Source organism: Arachis hypogaea, chromosome 15 (genome assembly GCF_003086295.3).
Source record: "Arachis hypogaea cultivar Tifrunner chromosome 15, arahy.Tifrunner.gnm2.J5K5, whole genome shotgun sequence".
Classification (NCBI taxonomy): Eukaryota; Viridiplantae; Streptophyta; class Magnoliopsida; order Fabales; family Fabaceae; genus Arachis; species Arachis hypogaea.
In genome coordinates, this window is record NC_092050.1 from 144623863 (window position 1) to 144644928 (window position 21066).

Consider the following 21066-nt stretch of genomic DNA (forward strand, 5'->3'; position numbering starts at 1 on the left):
GAACTAATCCCATTCTAAATGTTGTAATTTGTTTAATTAACAGGTGGGAACAGAATAGAAATTTTTGGCTTAGTTTGGTATTAAGGTGAGAATGGGATAGAATCCTAAAAAATTGTAATCTTAAAATTTTACTGGGGCAATAGGAAATGATAGGCCTATGACCAAGAACAGGACATTCATATGTATGTTTTGCAACAATACAAGCAAACTGAGCAAAGGAAGAATTTATAGGCCAAAATAAATACAAGAGTAAGGTATTGTTTTTGTCCCCAACGTTTGGGTAAGTCCTATTTGTGTCCATAACGTTTCAGCATTTGGTGAGCTATTTTTCGGAGTAGATCATCGATTCTATCCCAGACATTTGTATTCTAACTTCAAGAAGAGATTTTTAAAACTGAAACTAAAGCGCTCATGATGTGTAATTGACGGCAGGATAACATTGAATCACTTTTACAAACGTTAGGGATACAAATAGGACAATTTAAACGTTAGAGACACAAATAGAATTTACCCCAAACGTTGGGGACAAAAACGATACTTTACTCTAAATACAAAATAATATGAAGATTGGAGAGTCAACTATAGGTTATGGAAATTCCTAAGTTCCATTTCTAATAAATAGAAGGTCCAATAAGATGTCAATTTCCATACAAAGTAAGATACAAAAGAGAACTAATATGATATATCCTGTGTTTTAAATTTTCTTCCTAGAAGCTGTACTCATAATCCAAACTAAACAGCCAACACAATGTTATTAGTTGTTGGGGCCAATATAATACCTGTATAAGTTTCTTTTATTTCTTATATGTTTTTGTATTAAAAATTTTAAAATAAACTTGAACGTTATAATAAAAAAATAATTTGATTAGTTTGGTATCTGTCATCTTCAAATGAAATCCAAAGTTTTAATATGCAATCAACAAAGTGACACATTGACACATACTATTACCATGTCATATGAAGGCTTTTAAAAGTTTGTGCTCATTATTACTACTACATCTTCAAAAGTCAATATCTGCTAACAGACCCAAATTCATTAACCCTATATTTAAGTTAGAAAATTCAAATACATGATCTCATTATTATGCGTCCTTAATAATAGATCATATATCAACAGCACAACATGAACATGATCAAAGAAGAGTACCTTTGAACACTCAAACCAAACAATTCCATGTCTAAGAAATGGAGCTCTACCTATCCTACCAGAGTGAATTTATGAAATTTGGCTACTCAAAGATTAAACTAAAAAACTTTAAAATGTGGTTGCAGTCAACTGCAGTTGTGTTGCAAGCAAAAAAATTGCAGGGAAACAAACACGAAAGGCCATAATTTGCCACTGCAATGCTAATGCGGTGGGCAAGGCAATCATAAGATTTTTCTTAAAATCCAATAGGACAAACCTAATAAAAAATAAAAGTAGGAAGAACACATACTCTTAGCACCCTGATCTGGATAATTTAGTGGACCTGGATAAGGTGATGACAACGGCTCTGATGGTATTGGTGCTGATAAGGTTGGTGACTGAGACAGACTACTATTGCTGCAAATCCCACCATATGTTTGCTGATTATTTCGACAGAAGCAAATGAATTCATTTAAAGATGCATTGTGTCCACACCTCCCACCAGATTGTTTGCAACTATCACATAGGGTTTCATTCACTCCACTCCATCCAACCTCAAAACCATTATTTAACGCATAGTTATTGAAACTTAGTATATCCTTCGCTAGGGCAGGAACAATGATAAATTTACACCCCATATCAAAAATAACACCCAGATTTTCCATCAGAACTAAGTATGCAGCACTAGGATCACCACCATATATGGAGCAATTAAACATCCCAAAATATTTAAAGCTTATATCAGACCAATATGAAGGAGGATCACAGTCATATACCAGAGTTATGTTGCCATCGTTGGAAGTGAATTTGAAGAAATCGTTATCCAAACTCACATTGGTATTGTCCCTGGAACAAGGATCATTGTACAAATCAAACCTGGCAATCTTCAAACTTTGACTATTTTGATCGATGTCGATGACATCAAACTTCTGTGATTTGATGTTTATAGTCACTTGGTCTTGTTGGCAATCAAGCTTGAACCTAGGATGGCCACAGTAATCAGGTTGGTTGCTATTCCAAAATGGGTAACTAATGTTCTTGAAGGTGCCACAGGTAAAAGGTGCACAATCTGTGTAACCTTTAACATCACCGGCACTATATGTTGGCAACAAGAGTGATGAAAAGAAAACAAAGGCCTTGACGAAAGAAGGTGGAAGTGGAGGAAGAAGAAGAAGAGGACGAGCCATTTTCTTGAATGATTTTGAAAAACAATGGATAATGTGCTGTATTTTGGGGAAAGATACCATTTTGCAAAACCACTAGGAAACTACTCCTAAATACACTAATCAAGTGCCAAAACGATACCTACCGATTTCATATTTAATCTTTTCATTTCTTAAAGAAATCACTCGTACTGCATGTATAACAAAGGAATAAGTCAATTACTACAACCAGACCATGTGGTTTTAATTAAAATGCATGATAAGTTGATAAACAAACGCTGATGCAAAGCTGGAGTGGCCCACTCTGGTGGCACTTATTTATTAGTGGCTAAGGTCGGCCTGTTCTTCGTTGGGCTCCGCTCAGGAGAAGAGCAAGGACAGTGGTCGTCCGCGTTGAAGTAGTTTGTCACTGAAAATAGAAGTGGGACTCGTCGGCCTGAAAACAGCGATTCACGGGTTAGATGTGTTCTTAATTTTTATTTAATAGACTTTCTGACACCTCACCTTCTGTTCTACCAAATGCCGTTTTTATATATAAATATATCCATATTAGATTAGGTGAGGTACTATAAGATCATAAGGTAGAACAGACGGCTCATAATTACTGACTTTTAACATCTATTATTCGAGAAAAGGTATAAACTACCAATTGTTATGTTGGCATTATTTCTTCTCTATGCTTGTCACACAAGCTTTGTTTATTTGCATCCTGCCTGCAGTTTCTCCTAGCATCAATTCTGCAGATAATTATACGATAATGAGACTAGTTATTAATAATTAATTTATATTTCGGTAAATAAATTTATTTTAGAAAAATATTTTTATTATATTTATATTATAATATTATAATTAGTATTTAATAAATAATGTATAATTATATTAATTTAAAAAATATTTTTATTATAATTATATAAAATTAATATTTAATGTATTATTAAATTAATTATCACTTAAAAATATTTTTAATTATTTTAATTATATTGATACAATTCTAATTCTTGTCTCGTTATTAGTTAAGAGATTTTTTTTGTCTCGTAATCAATGAGGAGATATTTTTTAATTTTGTCTTCTACAAACAGAATTAGAATTTGAGTAGAATAGAAAGAAAGAATCACACCCAGAAGTATCCTGGTTCAGCTGCTAAGTGCAGTGCAGCCTACATCCAATCTCCATCACAACAATGATAGAATTTCACTATAATCAAACAGATTACAGACACCAATTCTCCCTAGGAACTACCCTTCCTATCCGGGACAAATCCATAATCTATCCCCAATCCTGAACTTGACTTGGTCACCTGCCAAGCTTTCAACTGCTAAGTGCTAACCCAACTTGCAAGGAGATTTCCACAGAATCATAAAACACAACACAGATGTACAAAGGACCTCTAGGACATCTATGGCTTTTTCTTTTAATTTTGTATACTCTGCCTTTTTCCGCTCTATGACTTTTTTCATACAAACCTCACTGTTTGTCTTTTTCCATGAGACTCAAGACAGACAAAACTAAACAGAAAAATACAACATGAAAAACATTGAAGAAGAAGAACTTCTGTTAGCTTGGGTAGCTATGAGAACTCAGTGCTTTACACTCTTTTCTCCTTATTTCAAGCCTTGGCTGTCCACCCTTATTATAGAAGGGAAAGCCTCCAAAGTTGAAACGGTTGAACCGAGCTAATCTTCTTCTTCTTCAACACAAAACCGGTTCGGCCAGAGAGAGAAGAGAGAGAACCGAATGTAAAATCCAACATGCAATTACCTCTTTCTCATCACATCTCACCAAGCTTCATCAATCCGGGCCTTCCATCTTGACTTGCTCCCCAAGAAGGATTCCTGACCCTTGATGAGTCCTTGATGCTTGACAGCTCCATCTGCTCTATCTTCTGCCTATTCCTTCACGTAGCTACAATAGCTACCTTCTGTGATGGTTGATCAAAGGTAGAGACGAGCCATGCCTCTGGGATCTTCTTCTCTGACCGAGTTGGATCTCTTCCATTTTCGGGTATGGAGAGTTTGAGACTACCTCACCACTTCTTACCATAAGTGGCAAAGATCTCAGCCACACCTTACTGTGGATCTTCTTTTTGCGAAGGACATCATCACCTTAGCCCTTTCCTTGCTTCTAGCTTCACTGCTACAATGCCTCATCTCTGATAACTTGCTTCCTCTTATTTTCTATGACATGACCGAAAACTAAAGCAAAGAGAAGAGAGAGAAGAGAGAGAATGCAGAAAAGCTTTCAATGGAGTTAAGAAAGAAAATTAAAATGAATTAAGTTTCCAAAACCCATTGCCTAGTAATATGTGAGAGTAATGATAGCAATCAAATCAATTTTAAAATTTCTCTCTCATGTTACCAATGCCTGCATTAAATTCATTTAATCAAGATTTGAATTCCATCAAATGAAGGAAGTGGGTAACCGAAACAAATGTGTACTTCCCTTCCTTCTTTCATTTTAATTCGGACCAAACCTTGTTAGTCTAGTAACAAGAATTTTAATTGGGCTTGTTCAATAATATACTGGCCCAAGCATTGATTCAGCCACAATGATTAAGGCTGAATTTTTAACTTCACATTGATCTTGTCATATTTTTGGCCCAAAACAAAATCTGCACAACACAAAATTATTAATCAACTAATGTGCATCAAAATTTAAATTAATAATTTTATAATTAATTATTTTAATAATATTTGATCATCATCAAATTAATTTGGAGTTTTCTAAACTCATCAATCTCCCCCTTGATGACAAATATTATTAAAAAAATTGAATTGAAAAAGGGTAAGATTTAAAAGTACTCTCTTTGAAGGTTTGAAATCCTCCCCCTTTTCAATTGTTACAAAACTCTCCCTTAATATGTGCCATTTAATTAAAGGAAGCATTACCTGTAACTTTCTTAAATCAAGCTTAAAGCCACAATGTATTCAACATATAGAATATTAGAAATGTTGAATAGCTTGATTTTTGAGCAGAAGTAACATGATAATCACAATCTGTTTTGTTATCATCTAATAATTTTCTGCTCATTATAACAACTAAAATAAAGCATGCTTGAGTACCTTCATAGTACAATTCAACATATAATCAAGACTCAATCATACTTCAATTTAATATGTACAAAAAAATTCATGTTAAAAGGATTTTCTACCAAACTACTTAATCAAGCAAAGAACCAATCAATTTACAATAAATATTGGCAGAATAGTAAACCTGAAAAATATCAGAGCAAAAACATATTATGAAAACATAACTCATAAACCGAAAATCAGAGCACTCATCATAAAAATGACCAATTTAAGCATAAGCACAAGAGAAAGAAAATCAGAGTACACAATCATAGGGGTAATCATTAATCATCAGATTTCAGCCCCTGTTTTTCAATCTCAATATTCTTGGCTTTCATCCCCTTTTGTCATCAATGGGGGTCCTGCAAAACAAAGAAGAACAACATACCAAAATGCATAATATTTGTTTAAACTAAAACATAAAGGTCCAGAGTATCCAATTCAGTTATAGAGTACCAAAACTAGAAAGCATGAAAATGAAACAGAGTTCATAGGTATGAGCAGTTAAAATATATCAAGCATCAGAAAGATTAATGTCAGAGCCAAGGGATTGGTTGTCTTCATCTGTGATGAGCGGATAATTTATACGCTTTTTGGCATTGTTTTTAGTATGTTTTTAGTAGGATCTAGTTACTTTTAGGGATGTTTTCATTAGTTTTTATGTTAAATTCACATTTCTGGACTTTACTATGAGTTTGTGTATTTTTCTGTGATTTTAGGTATTTTCTGGCTGAAATTGAGGGACTTGAGCAGAAATCAGATTCAGAGGTTGAAGAAGGACTGCTGATGCTGTTGGATTCTGACCTCCCTGCACTCAAAGTGGATTTTTTGGAGCTACAAAACTCGAAATGGCGCACTTCCAATTGCGTTGGAAAGTAGACTTCCAGGGCTTTCCAGAAATATATAATAGTCCATTCTTTGGCCAAGAATAGATGACATAAACTGGCGTTCAACGCCAGCTTTCTGCCCAAATCTGGCGTCCAGCGCCAGAAAAGGAGCCAAAACCAGAGTTGAACGCCCAAACTGGCACAAAAGCTGGCGTTCAACTCCAAGAAGGACCTCTACACGTGCAACACTCAAGCTCAGCCCAAGCACACACCAAGTGGGCCCGGAAGTGGATTTATGCATCAATTACTTACTTCTGTAAACCCTAGTAGCTAGTTTATTATATATAGGACCTTTTACTATTGTATTAGACATCTTTGGATTATCTTTTGATCTATTGATCACGTTTTGGGGGTTGGCCACTCGGCCATGCCTACCCTCTATTCACTTATGTATTTTCAAACGGTAGAGTTTCTACACTCCATAGATTAAGGTGTGGAGCTCTGCTGTTCCTCAAAGATTAATGCAAAGTACTACTGTTTTCTATTCAATTCATCTTGTTTCGCTTCTAAGATATTCATTCGTACTTCAATATGAATGTGATGAACGTGACAATCATCATCATTCCCTATGAACGCGGGCCTGACAACCACTTTCGTTCTACATTAGAATTGAATGAGTATCTCTTAGATCCCTTAACCAGAATCTTCGTGGTGTAAGCTAGAATGATGGCGGCATTCAAGAGAATCCGGAAGGTCTAAACCTTGTCTGTGGTATTCTGAGTAGGATTCAATGAATGAATGACTGTGACGAGCTCCAAACTCGCGATTGCTGGGCGTTAGTGACAGACGCAAAAGGATAGTAAATCCTATTCCAGCATGATCGAGAACCGACAGATGAATAGCCGTGCCGTGACAGGGTGCGTTGACCATTTTCACTGAGAGGATAAGATGAAGCCATTGACAAGGGTGATGCCTCCAGACGATTAGCCGTGCCGTGACAGGGCATTGGATCATTTTCCCGAGAGATGACCGAAAGTAGCCATTGACAGTGGTGATGTATCACATAAAGCCAGCCATGGAAAGGAGTAGGACTGATTGGATGAAGATAGCAGGAAAGCAGAGGTTCAGAGGAACGAAAGCATCTCCATTCGCTTATCTGAAATTCTCACCAATGAATTACATAAGTATTTCTATCCTTACTTTATGTTTTATTCACATAATATATTGTAGCCCATATGAGTCAACTTAACTGAGATTTACAAGGTGACCATAGCTTGCTTCAAGCCGACAATCTCCGTGGGATTCGACCCTTACTCACGTAAGGTATTACTTGGACGACCCAGTGCACTTGCTGGTTAGTTACACGGAGTTGTGAACCATGGTCTTGGCATCATGTTTTTGGCGCCATTTCCAGGGAAAGAAAGAGCAATGAATTTTACATAATTAAAGTGTAATCACGATTCCGCGTACCAAGTTTTTGGCGCCGTTGCCGGGGATTGTTTGAGTTTGGACAACTAACGGTTCATCCTGTTGCTCAGATTAGGTAATTTTCTTTTTGTTTTCTTTTCAAAAATTTTTCAAAAATATTTCAAAATTTTCTCACCTGTTTTCAAAAAAAAAAAAAATTTATTCAAAATTTTTAAGAATGAATTCTAGTGTTTCATGAAGCATGTGAAGCCTGGCTGGCTGTAAAGCCATGTCTAAATTTATTTGGATTGAGGCAGCAATTTGTTATCAAGAGCAAGCTAGTTGTTGTTAATCCACCTGCTACTGTTCCTGATTTACATGCTAAAGCTTGGCTGGCCATTGGCCATGTCTAGTGTTTTGGACCGGAGCTTTCTTTGAAAGCTTGGCTGGCTAGTGAGCCATGTCTAATTCCTGGACTGAAGCTTTAGACTAAGAATGCAAGATTCCTGGAATTCATATTAAAAATTTTGGAATCCTTATTTTCTTTTTTCAATTAATTTTCGAAAAAAATCCAAAAAAAAATTAGAAAATCACAAAAATAAAAAATATTTCTCTGTTTCTTGTTTGAGTCTTGAGTCATGTTATAAGTTTGGTATCACTTGCATATGCATCTTGCATTTTTCGAAAATTTCATGCATTCATAGTGTTCTTCATGATCTTCAAGTTGTTCTTGGTAAGTCTTCTTGTTTGATCTTGATGATTTTTTGTTTTGTGTTATATGATGTTTTTCATATGCATTCTTGAATTCTTAGTGTCTAAGCATTAAAGAATTCTAAGTTTGGTGTCTTGCATGTTTTCTTTGCATTAAAAACTTTTCAAAATTGTGTCTATGATGTTCATCTTGACATTCATAATGTTCTTGGTGTTCATCTTGACATTCATAGCATTCTTGCATGCATCACATGTTTTGATCTAAAATTTCCATGCATTGAGCATTTTTAGTGTTTTTCTCTCTCATCATTAAAAATTCAAAAATAAAAAAAATATCTCTCCCTTTTTCTCTCTCATAAATTCGAAAATTAGATTTGACTTTTTCAAAAATTTTTAAAATCTAGTTGTTTTTATGAGTCAAATCAAATTTTCAATTTAAAAATCTTATCTTTTTCAAAAATCAAATCTTTTTCAAAATTCTTAGTTATTTTTGAAAATTCCAAAAATATTTTTCAAAAATCTTTTTCTTATTTTTATACCAAATTTTCGAAAATAACAATAACAATTAATGTTTTGATTCAAAAATTTCAAGTTTGTTACTTGCTTGTTAAGAAAGATTCAAACTTTAAGTTCTAGAATCATATCTTGTGATTTCTTGTGAATCAAGTCATTAATTGTGATTTTAAAAATTCAAATCTTTTTCAAAAACTAATTTCTATCATATCTTTTCAAAAATATCTTCTTATCTCACCTTTTTCAAAAATTTGATTTCAAAATATCTTTTCTAACCTCCTAACTTCTTATCTTTTCAAAATTTGTTTCAACTAACTAACTAACTTTTTGTTTGTTTCTTAACTTTTTCAAAACTACCTAACTAACTCTCTCTCTCTAATTTTCAAAAATATCTTCCCTCTTTTTTCAAAAATTTCTTTTTAATTAACTAATTATTCTTATTTTTATTTTTGATTTTAAAAATTTTCGAAAAATACTAACATTTTTCAAAAACCATTTTCGAAAATCACTAACTCTTTTTCAAAAATATTTTTCGAAAATTCTCCCTCTCCCATCTTATTCTATTTATTTATTCACTAACATCTCATCTCACATCTCAACCCTCCTCACAGTTGTGTTTCTTCCATTACATTACATTCCTTATCTCCCCCTCTTTTCTTCCACTCACTAAGGGATCCCTATACTGTGGTATAAAGGGTCTCTATTATTATTATTTTTTCTGTGCCCCCTTCTTTGTCATATGAGCAGGAGCAAGGACAAGAATATTCTTGTTGAAGCAGATCCGGAACCTGAAAGGACTCTGAAGAGAAAATTAAGAGAAGCTAAATTACAACAATCCAGAAATAACCTTTCAGAAATTTTCGAACAGGAAGAGGAGATGGCAGCCGAAAATAATAATAATGTAAGGAAGATGCTTGGTGACTTTACTGCACCTAATTCCAATTTACATGGAAGAAGCATCTCCATTCCTGCCATTGGAGCAAACAACTTTGAGCTGAAACCTCAATTAGTTTCTCTGATGCAGCAGAACTGCAAGTTTCATGGACTTCCATCTGAAGATCCTTTTCAGTTCTTAACTGAATTCTTGCAGATATGTGATACTGTTAAGACTAATGGAGTAGATCCTGAAGTCTACAGGCTCATGCTTTTCCCTTTTGCTGTAAGAGACAGAGCTAGATTATGGTTGGATTCTCAACCCAAAGACAGCCTGAACTCTTGGGATAAGCTGGTCACGGCTTTCTTAGCCAAGTACTTTCCTCCTCAAAAGCTGAGCAAGCTTAGAGCTGATGTTCAAACCTTCAGACAGAAAGAAGGTGAATCCCTCTATGAAGCTTGGGAAAGATACAAACAGTTGACCAAAAAGTGTCTTTCTGACATGCTTTCAGAATGGACCATCCTGGATATATTCTATGATGGTTTATCTGAGCTATCAAAAATGTCACTGGACACTTCTGCAGGTGGATCCATTCACCTAAAGAAAATGCCTGCAGAAGCTCAAGAACTCATTGACATGGTTGCTAATAACCAGTTCATGTACACTCCTGAAAGGAATCCTGTGAATAATGGGACGCCTATGAAGAAGGGAGTTCTTGAAGTTGATACTCTGAATGCCATATTGGCTCAGAACAAAATATTGACTCAGCAAGTCAATATGATCTCTCAGAGTCTGAATGGAATGCAAGCTGCATCCAACAGTGCTCAAGAGGCTTCTTATGAAGAAGAAGCTTATGATCCTGAGAACCCTGCAATAGCAGAGGTGAATTACTTAGGTGAACCTTATGGAAACACCTATAACTCATCATGGAGAAATCATCCAAATTTCTCATGGAAGGATCAAAAGCCTCAACAAGGCTTTAATAATGGTGGAAGAAACAGGTTTAACAATAATAAACCTTTTCCATCATCCACTCAGCAACAGACAGAGAACTCTGAACAAAATGCTTCTAATTTAGCAAATCTAGTCTCTGATCTATCCAAGGCCACTGTGAGCTTCATGAATGAAACAAGGTCTTCCATTAGAAATTTGGAAGCACAAGTGGGCCAGCTGAGTAAAAGGATCACTGAAATCCCTCCCAGTACTCTCCCAAGCAATACAGCAGAGAATCCAAAAGGAGAGTGCAAGGCCATTGACATAAGCAAAATGGCCGAACCCAATGAGGGAGAGGAGGCCGTGAATCCCAAGGAGGAAGACCTCCTGGGACGTCCAGTGACCAATAAGGAGCTTCCCTATGAGGAACCAAAGGAATCTGAGACTCATCTAGAGACCACAGAGATTCCATTGAACCTCCTTATGCCCTTCATGAGCTCTGATGAGTATTCCTCTTCTGAAGAGAATGAGGTTGTTACTGAAGAGCAAACTACCAAGTTTCTTGGTGCAATCATGAAGCTAAATGCCAAATTATTTGGCATTGATACTTGGGAAGTTGAACCTCCCTTGTTCATCAATGAACTAAGTGATCTGGATCAACTGACATTGCCTCAGAAGAGACAAGATCCTGGGAAGTTCATCATACCTTGTACCATAGGCACCATGATCTTTAAGGCTCTGTGTGACCTTGGTTCAGGAATAAACCTCATGCCCCTCTCTGTAATAGAGAAACTGGGAATCTATGGGGTACAAGCTGCTAGAATCTCATTAGAGATGGCAGATAATTCAAGAAAACAGGCATATGGACAAGTAGAGGACGTATTAGTAAAGGTTGAAGGCCTTTACATCCCTGCTGATTTCATAGTCCTGGATACTGGAAAGGAAGAGGATGAATCCATCATCCTAGGAAGACCTTTCCTGGCCACAGCAAGAGCTGTGATTGATGTTGACAGAGGTGAACTAGTCCTTCAATGGAATGAGGACTCCCTTGTGTTTAAAACTCAAGGATCTCCCTCTGCAACCATGGAGAGGAAGCATGAAAAGCTTCTCTCAAAGCAGAGTCAACCCAAGCCCCCACAGTCAAACTCTAAGTTTGGTGTTGGAGAGTTTCAACAATGCTCTGAACATCTGTGAGGCTCCATGAGAGCCCACTGTCAAGCTATTGACATTAAAGAAGCACTTGTTGGGAGGCAACCCAATTTTTATTTATCTAACTATATTTTTCTTAATTATATGTCTTTATAGGTTCATGATCATGTGGAGTCACAAAATAAATATAAAAATTAAAAACGGAATCAAAAAATAGCAGAAGAAAAATCACACCCTGGAGGAGCATCTGTCTGGCGTTCAGCGCCAGAACAGAACATGGTTCTGGCGCTGAACGCCCAAAATGGGCAGCTTCTGGGCGCTGAACGCCAGAACAGGCATGGTTCTGGCGTTCAACGCCAGAAATGGCACACAAATGGGCGTTGAACGCCCAAAATGGCCACCAACCTGGCGCTGAACGCCCAGAGTTGTGTGCAAAGGCATTTTTACATGCCTAATGGGTGCAGGGATGTAAATCCTTGAACACCTCAGGATCTGTGGACCCCATAGGATTCCCACCTATCTCCACTCACTTCTTCTCACCACTCTCTTTCACACAACCCCATAAACACTCTTCCCCAAAAACCCTTCACCAATCACCTCAATCTCTCTTCCCCATCACCTCTTCACCACTCACATCCATCCACTCTTCCCCATAAACCTACCTCATAAACCCCACCTACCTTCAAAATTCAAAACCAATTTCCCACCCAAACCCACCCATATGGCCGAAACCTTTCCCCCCTCCCTTCCCTATATAAAGCCCTCCATTCTTCTTCAAATTCACACAACACAACCCCTCTATACCCTTCTTGGCCAAACCACATCACCTTCTCCCTCTCCTCCATTTCTTCTTCTTCATCTATTCTTTCTTCTCTTGCTCGAGGGCGAGCAAAATTCTAAGTTTGGTGTGGTAAAAGCATAAGCTTTTTGTTTTTCCATTACCATTGATGGCATCTAAGACCGGAGAATCCTCTAGAAAGGGGAAGGGGAAGACAAAAGCTTCCACCTTCGAGTCATGGGAGATGGAAAGGTTCATCTCCAAAGCCCATCAAGACCACTTCTATGATGTTGTGGCCAAGAAGAAGGTGATCCCTGAGGTCCCTTTCAAACTCAAAAGAAATGAGTATCCGGAGATCCGACATGAAATTCAAAGAAGAGGTTGGGAAGTTCTAACAAATCCCATCCAACAAGTCGGCATCTTAATGGTTCAAGAGTTCTATGCTAATGCATGGATCACCAAGAACCATGATCAAAGTAAGAACCCGGATCCAAAGAACTATGTTACAATGGTTCGGGGGAAATACTTAGATTTTAGTCCGGAGAATGTGAGGTTGGCGTTTAACTTGCCCATGATGCAAGGAGATGAACGCCCCTACACTAGAAGGGTCAACTTTAATCAAAGGTTGGACCAAGTCCTTATGGACATATGCGTGGAAGGAGCTCAATGGAAGATTGACTCCAAAGGCAAGCCGGTTCAACTAAGAAGATTGGACCTCAAGCCTATAGCTAGAGGATGGTTGGAGTTCATTCAATGCTCAATCATTCCCACTAGCAATCGGTCTGAAGTTACTATAGACCGGGCCATCATGATCCATAGCATCATGATTGGAGAAGAGGTGGAAGTTCATGAGATTATACCTCAAGAACTCTACAAGGTGGCTGACAAGTCTTCCACTATGGCAAGGTTAGCCTTTCCTCACCTCATTTGCCACCTATGCAATTCAGCTGGGATTGACATAGAGGGAGATATCCTCATTAAAGAGGACAAGCCCATCACTAAGAAAAAGATGGAGCAAGCAAGAGAGCCCATTCATGGAGCTCAAGAGGCGCAGGAAGCTCATCACCATGAGATCCCGGAGATGCCTCAAATGCAATTTTCTCCACAAAAATATTGGGAGTAAATCAACACCTCCCTAGGAGAATTGAGTTCCAATATGGGACAACTAAGGGTGGAACATCAAGAGCACTCCATCATGCTCCATGAAATAAGAGAAGATCAAAAAGCAATGAGGGAGGAGCAACAAAGACAAGGAAGAGACATAGAAGAGCTCAAGGACATCATTGGTTCCTCAAGAAGGAAACGCCACCATCACTAAGGTGGATTCATTCCTTGTTCTTATTTCTTCTGTTTTTCGTTTCTATGTTAAGTGCTTATCCATGTTTGTGTCTTCATTACATGATCATTAGTAGTTAGTAACCATGTTTTAAAAGTTATGAATGTCCTATGAATTCATCACCTCTCTTAAATGAAAAATTTTTAATTCAAAAGAACAAGAAGTACATGAGTTTCGAATTTATCCTTGAACTTAGTTTAATTATATTGATGTGGTGACAATGCTTCTTGTTTTCTGAATGAATGCTTGAACAGTGCATATGTCTTTTGAAGTTGTTGTTTAAGAATGTTAAATATGTTGGATCTTGAAAGAATGATGACTAGGAGACATGTTATTTGATAATCTGAAAAATCATAAAAATGATTCTTGAAGCAAGAAAAAGCAGCAAAGAACAAAGCTTGCAGAAAAAAAAATAGGCGAAAAAAAAAGGGGAAGAAAAAGAAAAAGCAAGCAGAAAAAGCCAATAACCCTTAAAACCAAAAGGCAAGGGCAAATAAAAAGGATCCCAAGGCTTTGAGCATCAGTGGATAGGAGGGCCTAAAGGAATAAAATCCTGGTCTAAGCGGCTAAACCAAGCTGTCCCTAACCATGTGCTTGTGGCGTGTAGGTGTCAAGTGAAAACTTGAGACTGAATGGTTAAAGTCAAGGTCCAAAGCAAAAAAGAGAGTGTGCTTAAGAACCCTGGACACCTCTAATTGGGGACTTTAGCAAAGCTGAGTCACAATCTGAAAAGGTTCACCCAATTATGTGTCTGTGGCATTTATGTATCCAGTGGTAATACTGGAAAACAAAGTGCTTAGGGCCACGGCCAAGACTCATAAAGAAGCTGTGTTCAAGAATCATCATACTGAACTAGGAGAGTCAATAACACTATTCGAAATCTAAAGTTCCTATAAATGCCAATCATTCTGAACCTCAATGGATAAAGTGAGATGCCAAAACTATTCAAGAGGCAAAAAGCTATAAGTCCCGCTCATATGATTGAAGCTCTGTTTCATTGATAGTTTGGAATTTATAGTATATTCTCTTCTTTTTATCCTATTTGATTTTTAGTTGCTTGGGGACAAGCAACAATTTAAGTTTGGTGTTGTGATGAGCGGATAATTTATACGCTTTTTGGCATTGTTTTTAGTATGTTTTTAGTAGGATCTAGTTACTTTTAGGGATGTTTTCATTAGTTTTTATGTTAAATTCACATTTCTGGACTTTACTATGAGTTTGTGTATTTTTTTGTGATTTTAGGTATTTTCTGGCTGAAATTGAGGGACTTGAGCAGAAATCAGATTCAGAGGTTGAAGAAGGACTGCTGATGCTGTTGGATTCTGACCTCCCTGCACTCAAAGTGGATTTTCTGGAGCTACAAAACTCGAAATGGCGCGATTTTAATTGCGTTGGAAAGTAGACTTCCAGGGCTTTCCAGAAATATATAATAGTCCATACTTTGGCCAAGAATAGATGACATAAACTGGCGTTCAACGCCAGCTTTCTGCCCAAATCTGGCGTCCAGCGCCAGAAAAGGAGCCAAAACCAGAGTTGAACGCCCAAACTGGCACAAAAGCTGGCGTTCAACTCCAAGAAGGACCTCTACACGTGCAACACTCAAGCTCAGCCCAAGCACACACCAAGTGGGCCCCGGAAGTGGATTTATGCATCAATTACTTACTTCTGTAAACCCTAGTAGCTAGTTTATTATATATAGGACCTTTTACTATTGTATTAGACATCTTTGGATTATCTTTTGATCTATTGATCACGTTTTGGGGGCTGGCCACTCGGCCATGCCTACCCTCTATTCACTTATGTATTTTCAAACGGTAGAGTTTCTACACTCCATAGATTAAGGTGTGGAGCTCTGCTGTTCCTCAAAGATTAATGCAAAGTACTACTGTTTTCTATTCAATTCATCTTGTTTCGCTTCTAAGATATTCATTCGTACTTCAATCTGAATGTGATGAACGTGACAATCATCATCATTCCCTATGAACGCGTGCCTGACAACCACTTCCGTTCTACATTAGAATTGAATGAGTATCTCTTAGATCCCTTAACCAGAATCTTCGTGGTGTAAGCTAGAATGATGGCGGCATTCAAGAGAATCCGGAAGGTCTAAACTTTGTCTGTGGTATTCTGAGTAGGATTCAATGAATGAATGACTGTGACGAGCTCCAAACTCGCGATTGCTGGGCGTTAGTGACAGACGCAAAAGGATAGTAAATCCTATTCCAGCATGATCGAGAACCGACAGATGAATAGTCGTGCCGTGACAGGGTGCGTTGACCATTTTTACTGAGAGGATAAGATGAAGCCATTGACAAGGGTGATGCCTCCAGACGATTAGCCGTGCCGTGACAGGGCATTGGATCATTTTCCCGAGAGATGACCGAAAGTAGCCATTGACAGTGGTGATGTATCACATAAAGCCAGCCATGGAAAGGAGTAGGACTGATTGGATGAAGATAGCAGGAAAGCAGAGGTTCAGAGGAACGAAAGCATCTCCATTCGCTTATCTGAAATTCTCACCAATGAATTACATAAGTATTTCTATCCTTACTTTATGTTTTATTCACATAATATATTGTAGCCCATATGAGTCAACTTAACTGAGATTTACAAGGTGACCATAGCTTGCTTCAAGCCGACAATCTCCGTGGGATTCGACCCTTACTCACGTAAGGTATTACTTGGACGACCCAGTGCACTTGCTGGTTAGTTACACGGAGTTGTGAACCATGGTCTTGGCATCATGTTTTTGGCGCCATTTCCAGGGAAAGAAAGAGCAATGAATTTTACATAATTAAAGTGTAATCACGATTCCGCGTACCAATCTGCATCACCCATGTCCTTTTCAAAGCTGTCGAGCAACAGATTTATTCGCGCATGGAACTTTTTCCAAGCCTTCTCATTCTCATAAGCTTGTTTGCGAGCTTCTTTGTATGAGTGTACCATCAGATTTGACATGTTTGAAAATTCAGTTAGAACGTCCTTGATGGAATCAGCAACCTTTGTAGGCTCAGTATGACGACTTTCAAGATCACTTTCTGAAGGTTCAGAGGGCATGGAGCGTTTCCCTTTGTTACTTTTCACAGATCCAGAGACTCCTCCTTCTTTGATGGTGGAAACCTTGTTTTCTACATGCTCATTAGTTAAATCAACATGAAAATATTCAAATATGCATGTAAGAAAAATGCCATAAGGCAGATTGGCCTTCTTGTCACTGCGAACACATTCCCACATGTGACACACCATTAAATAAGCAAATGAAATAGGAGAAGAAGTAAGGATTGTAAAAAGAACTAAGGTATCACAAACAGTTACTCTTTGGAAGGAACCACTCTGAGGCATCAAGATGTGATTGATGATTCTGTGAAGTAGCGCTCTTACGGGTCCAAGAGCTTTATGTGTCGAAACCGTCCCATCCAGGGCAGAGAAGTTTTCACAGGTTCGATTCAGAGCAATCTGATATGTGACCCCAACCTGTGAATCCCACTTTCTAGTCATGTAGGCAGTCGCTCCTTCATCTGTGTATCCCAATGCAGCGCTGATGGTTTCTCTGTTCAGAGATAAGTGAACCCTCTTGACATATGAGTGGATTGCTCCGTCAAAATACACCATGTTTGCATAGAACTCGCGAACCAGTGATGGATAAACAGGCTTCTGAATATGAAATAAAGGGGTCTACTTCAGGGTATCAAACAGAGTGGCAAAGTTGATGCCTTTTGCAGTCAGCGCCTCTAAGTTTACTATGTGAGAATCACATAGGTGACGTTTAGCCAGAACTTGATTGTGAAATTTATATGCAGCACAAGAGTTAAATCTGCCCGGATCAAAATGAGAATGCCCCTTATTGAACTTGTTTTTGAAATCAAGAGATTCCAAGTTTGGCCGTTCCCGAGTGTTGCGCAGAGAGTAGCCTTTTGCGCGTTGAGAGCTGTGGCCAGAGGGGTGAGGGGTTGATTTTCTTGGTGGTGAATGAGGTAGAGAAGATTGTGACTCCTCTTCTTCTTCTACAACAGGTTCCTTTTCCTTTCCAATCTTCTTTCGAGATGAAGTTTTCTGGGTAATAACTTTTCTTCTCATGGTTTCGGTTGGCTGAGAGAAAGATGAAGGAGATGAAGAGGAAGTAGAATGTATGTGAATGTGAGTATGTGTTTGAGGAGTAGAAGAAAATGGAGGATTTTTGGAGAGTGGAGTTTGGCTACTTCTTTTAGGAACCACCTTCTTTTTCATGTTATGAGAGTGGAGAGAGGAGAGGGAAGATGAAAGAGTGGCCGAAGAGATTGGAGAGAGGTGGGAGGTTACAATAGCATTTAATGCTAAGTGGAGAGAGAAGATTATGTGAGTAATGGACCATTAATGACACGGTTATCAATCAAGGGAGGTTTTTAAATTAGAAATGAGATATTTGTTCCTTGAATCAAGGGAAGAGGTATGGGAAAGGATTATGTTTGACAAGAACTCCTTCCCACAAGATATGATGTGATAACTTTCCAAAAAGTATTATTTAAAAAATAAGGAATTCAAAACGGGCCAGAGTCATGGATAAGATCAAAGAAGATTTGATTGGGCCCAAGATCATTAATATCAGATTTAATCTCCCCCTGTATCCTGGCATGTTCATCACATCCTCAATTTGTCTCCTCCCAACCTACGAGACAAAACCAAACAGAATTAGAAAAATCACAATTTACAACAGAATTCGATTCTAACATTCCCAAACTGTTTCTCAAAGAGCAGAATCTATCTTCACACAAGGGTTTAGTAAAAATGTCAGCAAGCTGTTCTTCGGATTTTACAAATTATCAATAGTTCCCTTTTGCACATGTTCTCTAATAAAATGATATCTAACTTTAATGTGCTTAGTTCTAGAGTGCAGAACAGAATTTTTTGAAATGTTAATTGCACTCATATTGTCACAAAATAAGGATATGCTATTGATTTTCAATTTGTAATCCTCCAACTGAGTTTTCAACCAAATTAATTGTGAACAACACACATAGGCAGATATATATTCAGCTTCGACTGTGAATAGAGCAACTGTGGCTTGTTTCTTGCTTGACCACATGTTAAGTTAGCTTCCAAGGAAGCAACACATTCTGGATGTGCTCCTTCTATCCACCCGATCTCCCGTGTAATTTGCATCACAAAATCCTACTACACAAAAGTCATCAGATTTAGGATACCATAAGCTATAATCACATGTTCCCTTAATGTATCTAATGATTCTTTTGACAGCTAAAAGATGGGATTCTTTTGGGTGAGATTGAAACCTTGAACATACATCCACACTTTGGACAATATCCGGCCTAGAGGAGGTAAGATACATAAGTGAACCAATCATTCCTCTATACCGTGTTTCATCCATATCTTTGCCGTTTTCATCCTTTTCAAGTTTAGTATTTGGATGCATTGGTGTTCCCATAGGTTTGAAACTTTCTAGGCCAAATTTCTTGATTAATTCTTTAGCATATTTTCCTTGGTGAATGAAAATGCCAATAGGAGTTTGTTTAATTTGGAGACCAAGAAAGAATGTTAGTTCTCCCATCAAACTCATTTCAAACTCACTAGTCATGAGTTTTTCAAACTCTTCACACAAGGATTCATTGGCTGATCCAAACACTATATCATCCACATAAAGTTGAACAAGAAGAATATCATCATTTGATACTTTTATAAATAAAGTTGTATCGGTGGTTCTCCTTTGAAATTGGTTTTCCAACAAGAAGGCACTAAGCCTTTCATACCAAGCTCTTGGAGCTTGTCTTAGGCCATAAAGAGCCTTTGAAAGCTTAAAAACATGATTTGGAAATTTCTTTTGTTCAAAACCGGGGGGTTGGGTCACAAATACTTCTCTATCTATAAATCTATTAAGGGAAGCACATTTGACATCCATTTGGAACATTTTAAACCCTTTGTGGGCAGCATAGGCAAGAAGCAATCTAATTGCTTCCATTCTTGCTACTGGGGCAAAAGACTCATCAAAATCTATACCCTTCTCTTGATCGTAACCTTGAGCCACTAATCTAGCCTTGTTACGAACAACACTACTATCCTCACCCAATTTATTTTTAAAAATCCACTTAGTACCCGTTACCTTCTTACCATTTGGATTAGGTACAAGTGTCCAAATCTCATTCTTTTCAAATTGAGCAAGTTCCTCTTCCATGGTTTTGACCCAAGAGGGGTCTTTTAAGGCTTGCTTCATGTTTAGAGGCTCTAATTGGGACAAGAAAGCAACGTTGCTTTGATCAGCTTGCTTTTTGCTTGAGGATCTAGTGGTCACGCCTTGGGAAGGATCACCAATGATAAAATTATGGGGGTAACCCTTCATAAATTTTCATTCTCTTGGCCTTGGAGGTAAGGATCTGCCTTGATGAGCTTCATCATTCTGATCTGTTCCGGATTCTCTTACTGGCTCAGGAAACAAAATGAAAATGTCTCCTCCATCCTGATGAGACATTTCTGGGCGGACAGAATCTTCACTTGGGACAGTCTTGGGATTTTCTTCACTAACTTCCTGGTTCACCATATCCTCACAACCTGCATCATCTTCTACCACAACACTAGGAATTGAGTTAGTATCACAAAAAGAAACTTGTATGGATTCCTCTTTGGTTCTATGTTCTTTGAGGTAAATTCTATATACTTTGCTAGTGGTGGAGTATCCAATAAACATTCTCTCATAGGATTTTGGATCAAACTTTCCAATATTTTCTTTATTATTAAGCACAAAACATATGCATCCAAAAATGTGAAAGTACTTAAGATTAGGAGGGGTTTCTTTCCATAGTTCATAAGGAGTTTTCTTTAACCCTTTTCTAATGATAATCCTATTCAAAATATAACAAGCTATATTTACAGCTTCAGCCCATAGAAATTTTGGAACCTCATTTTCACAAAGCATAGCCCTAGTCATTTCTTGAAGGCTTCTATTCCTTCTTTCAACTACCCCATTTTGTTGAGGTGTTCTAGGACATGAAAAATTATAAGCAATTCCAAAATCATCACAAAAATTTTCAAAATCTTGGTTTTCAAATTCTTTTCCTTGATCACTTCTCAAGTGGGCAATTTTCAAATCCTTTTCATTTTGAATTCTTTTGCAAAGATTTGAAAAAGCATGGAAAGCATCATTCTTATGAGCTAGGAAAAGTATCCAACCGAATCTAGAGTAGTCATCCACCACCACC

The 21066-nt window shown here is 37.6% G+C and overlaps 1 non-coding gene across 1 annotated transcript; it reads right to left on the bottom strand.

Annotated features, from left to right (window-relative positions):
- Positions 1–10085: 10085 nt before the first annotated feature.
- Positions 10086–10193, bottom strand: LOC112753542 (small nucleolar RNA R71). Its single transcript, XR_003177926.1, has one exon. It is a non-coding gene; the product is annotated as a small nucleolar RNA R71 (small nucleolar RNA).
- Between the last annotated feature and the right edge of the window lie 10873 nt (positions 10194–21066).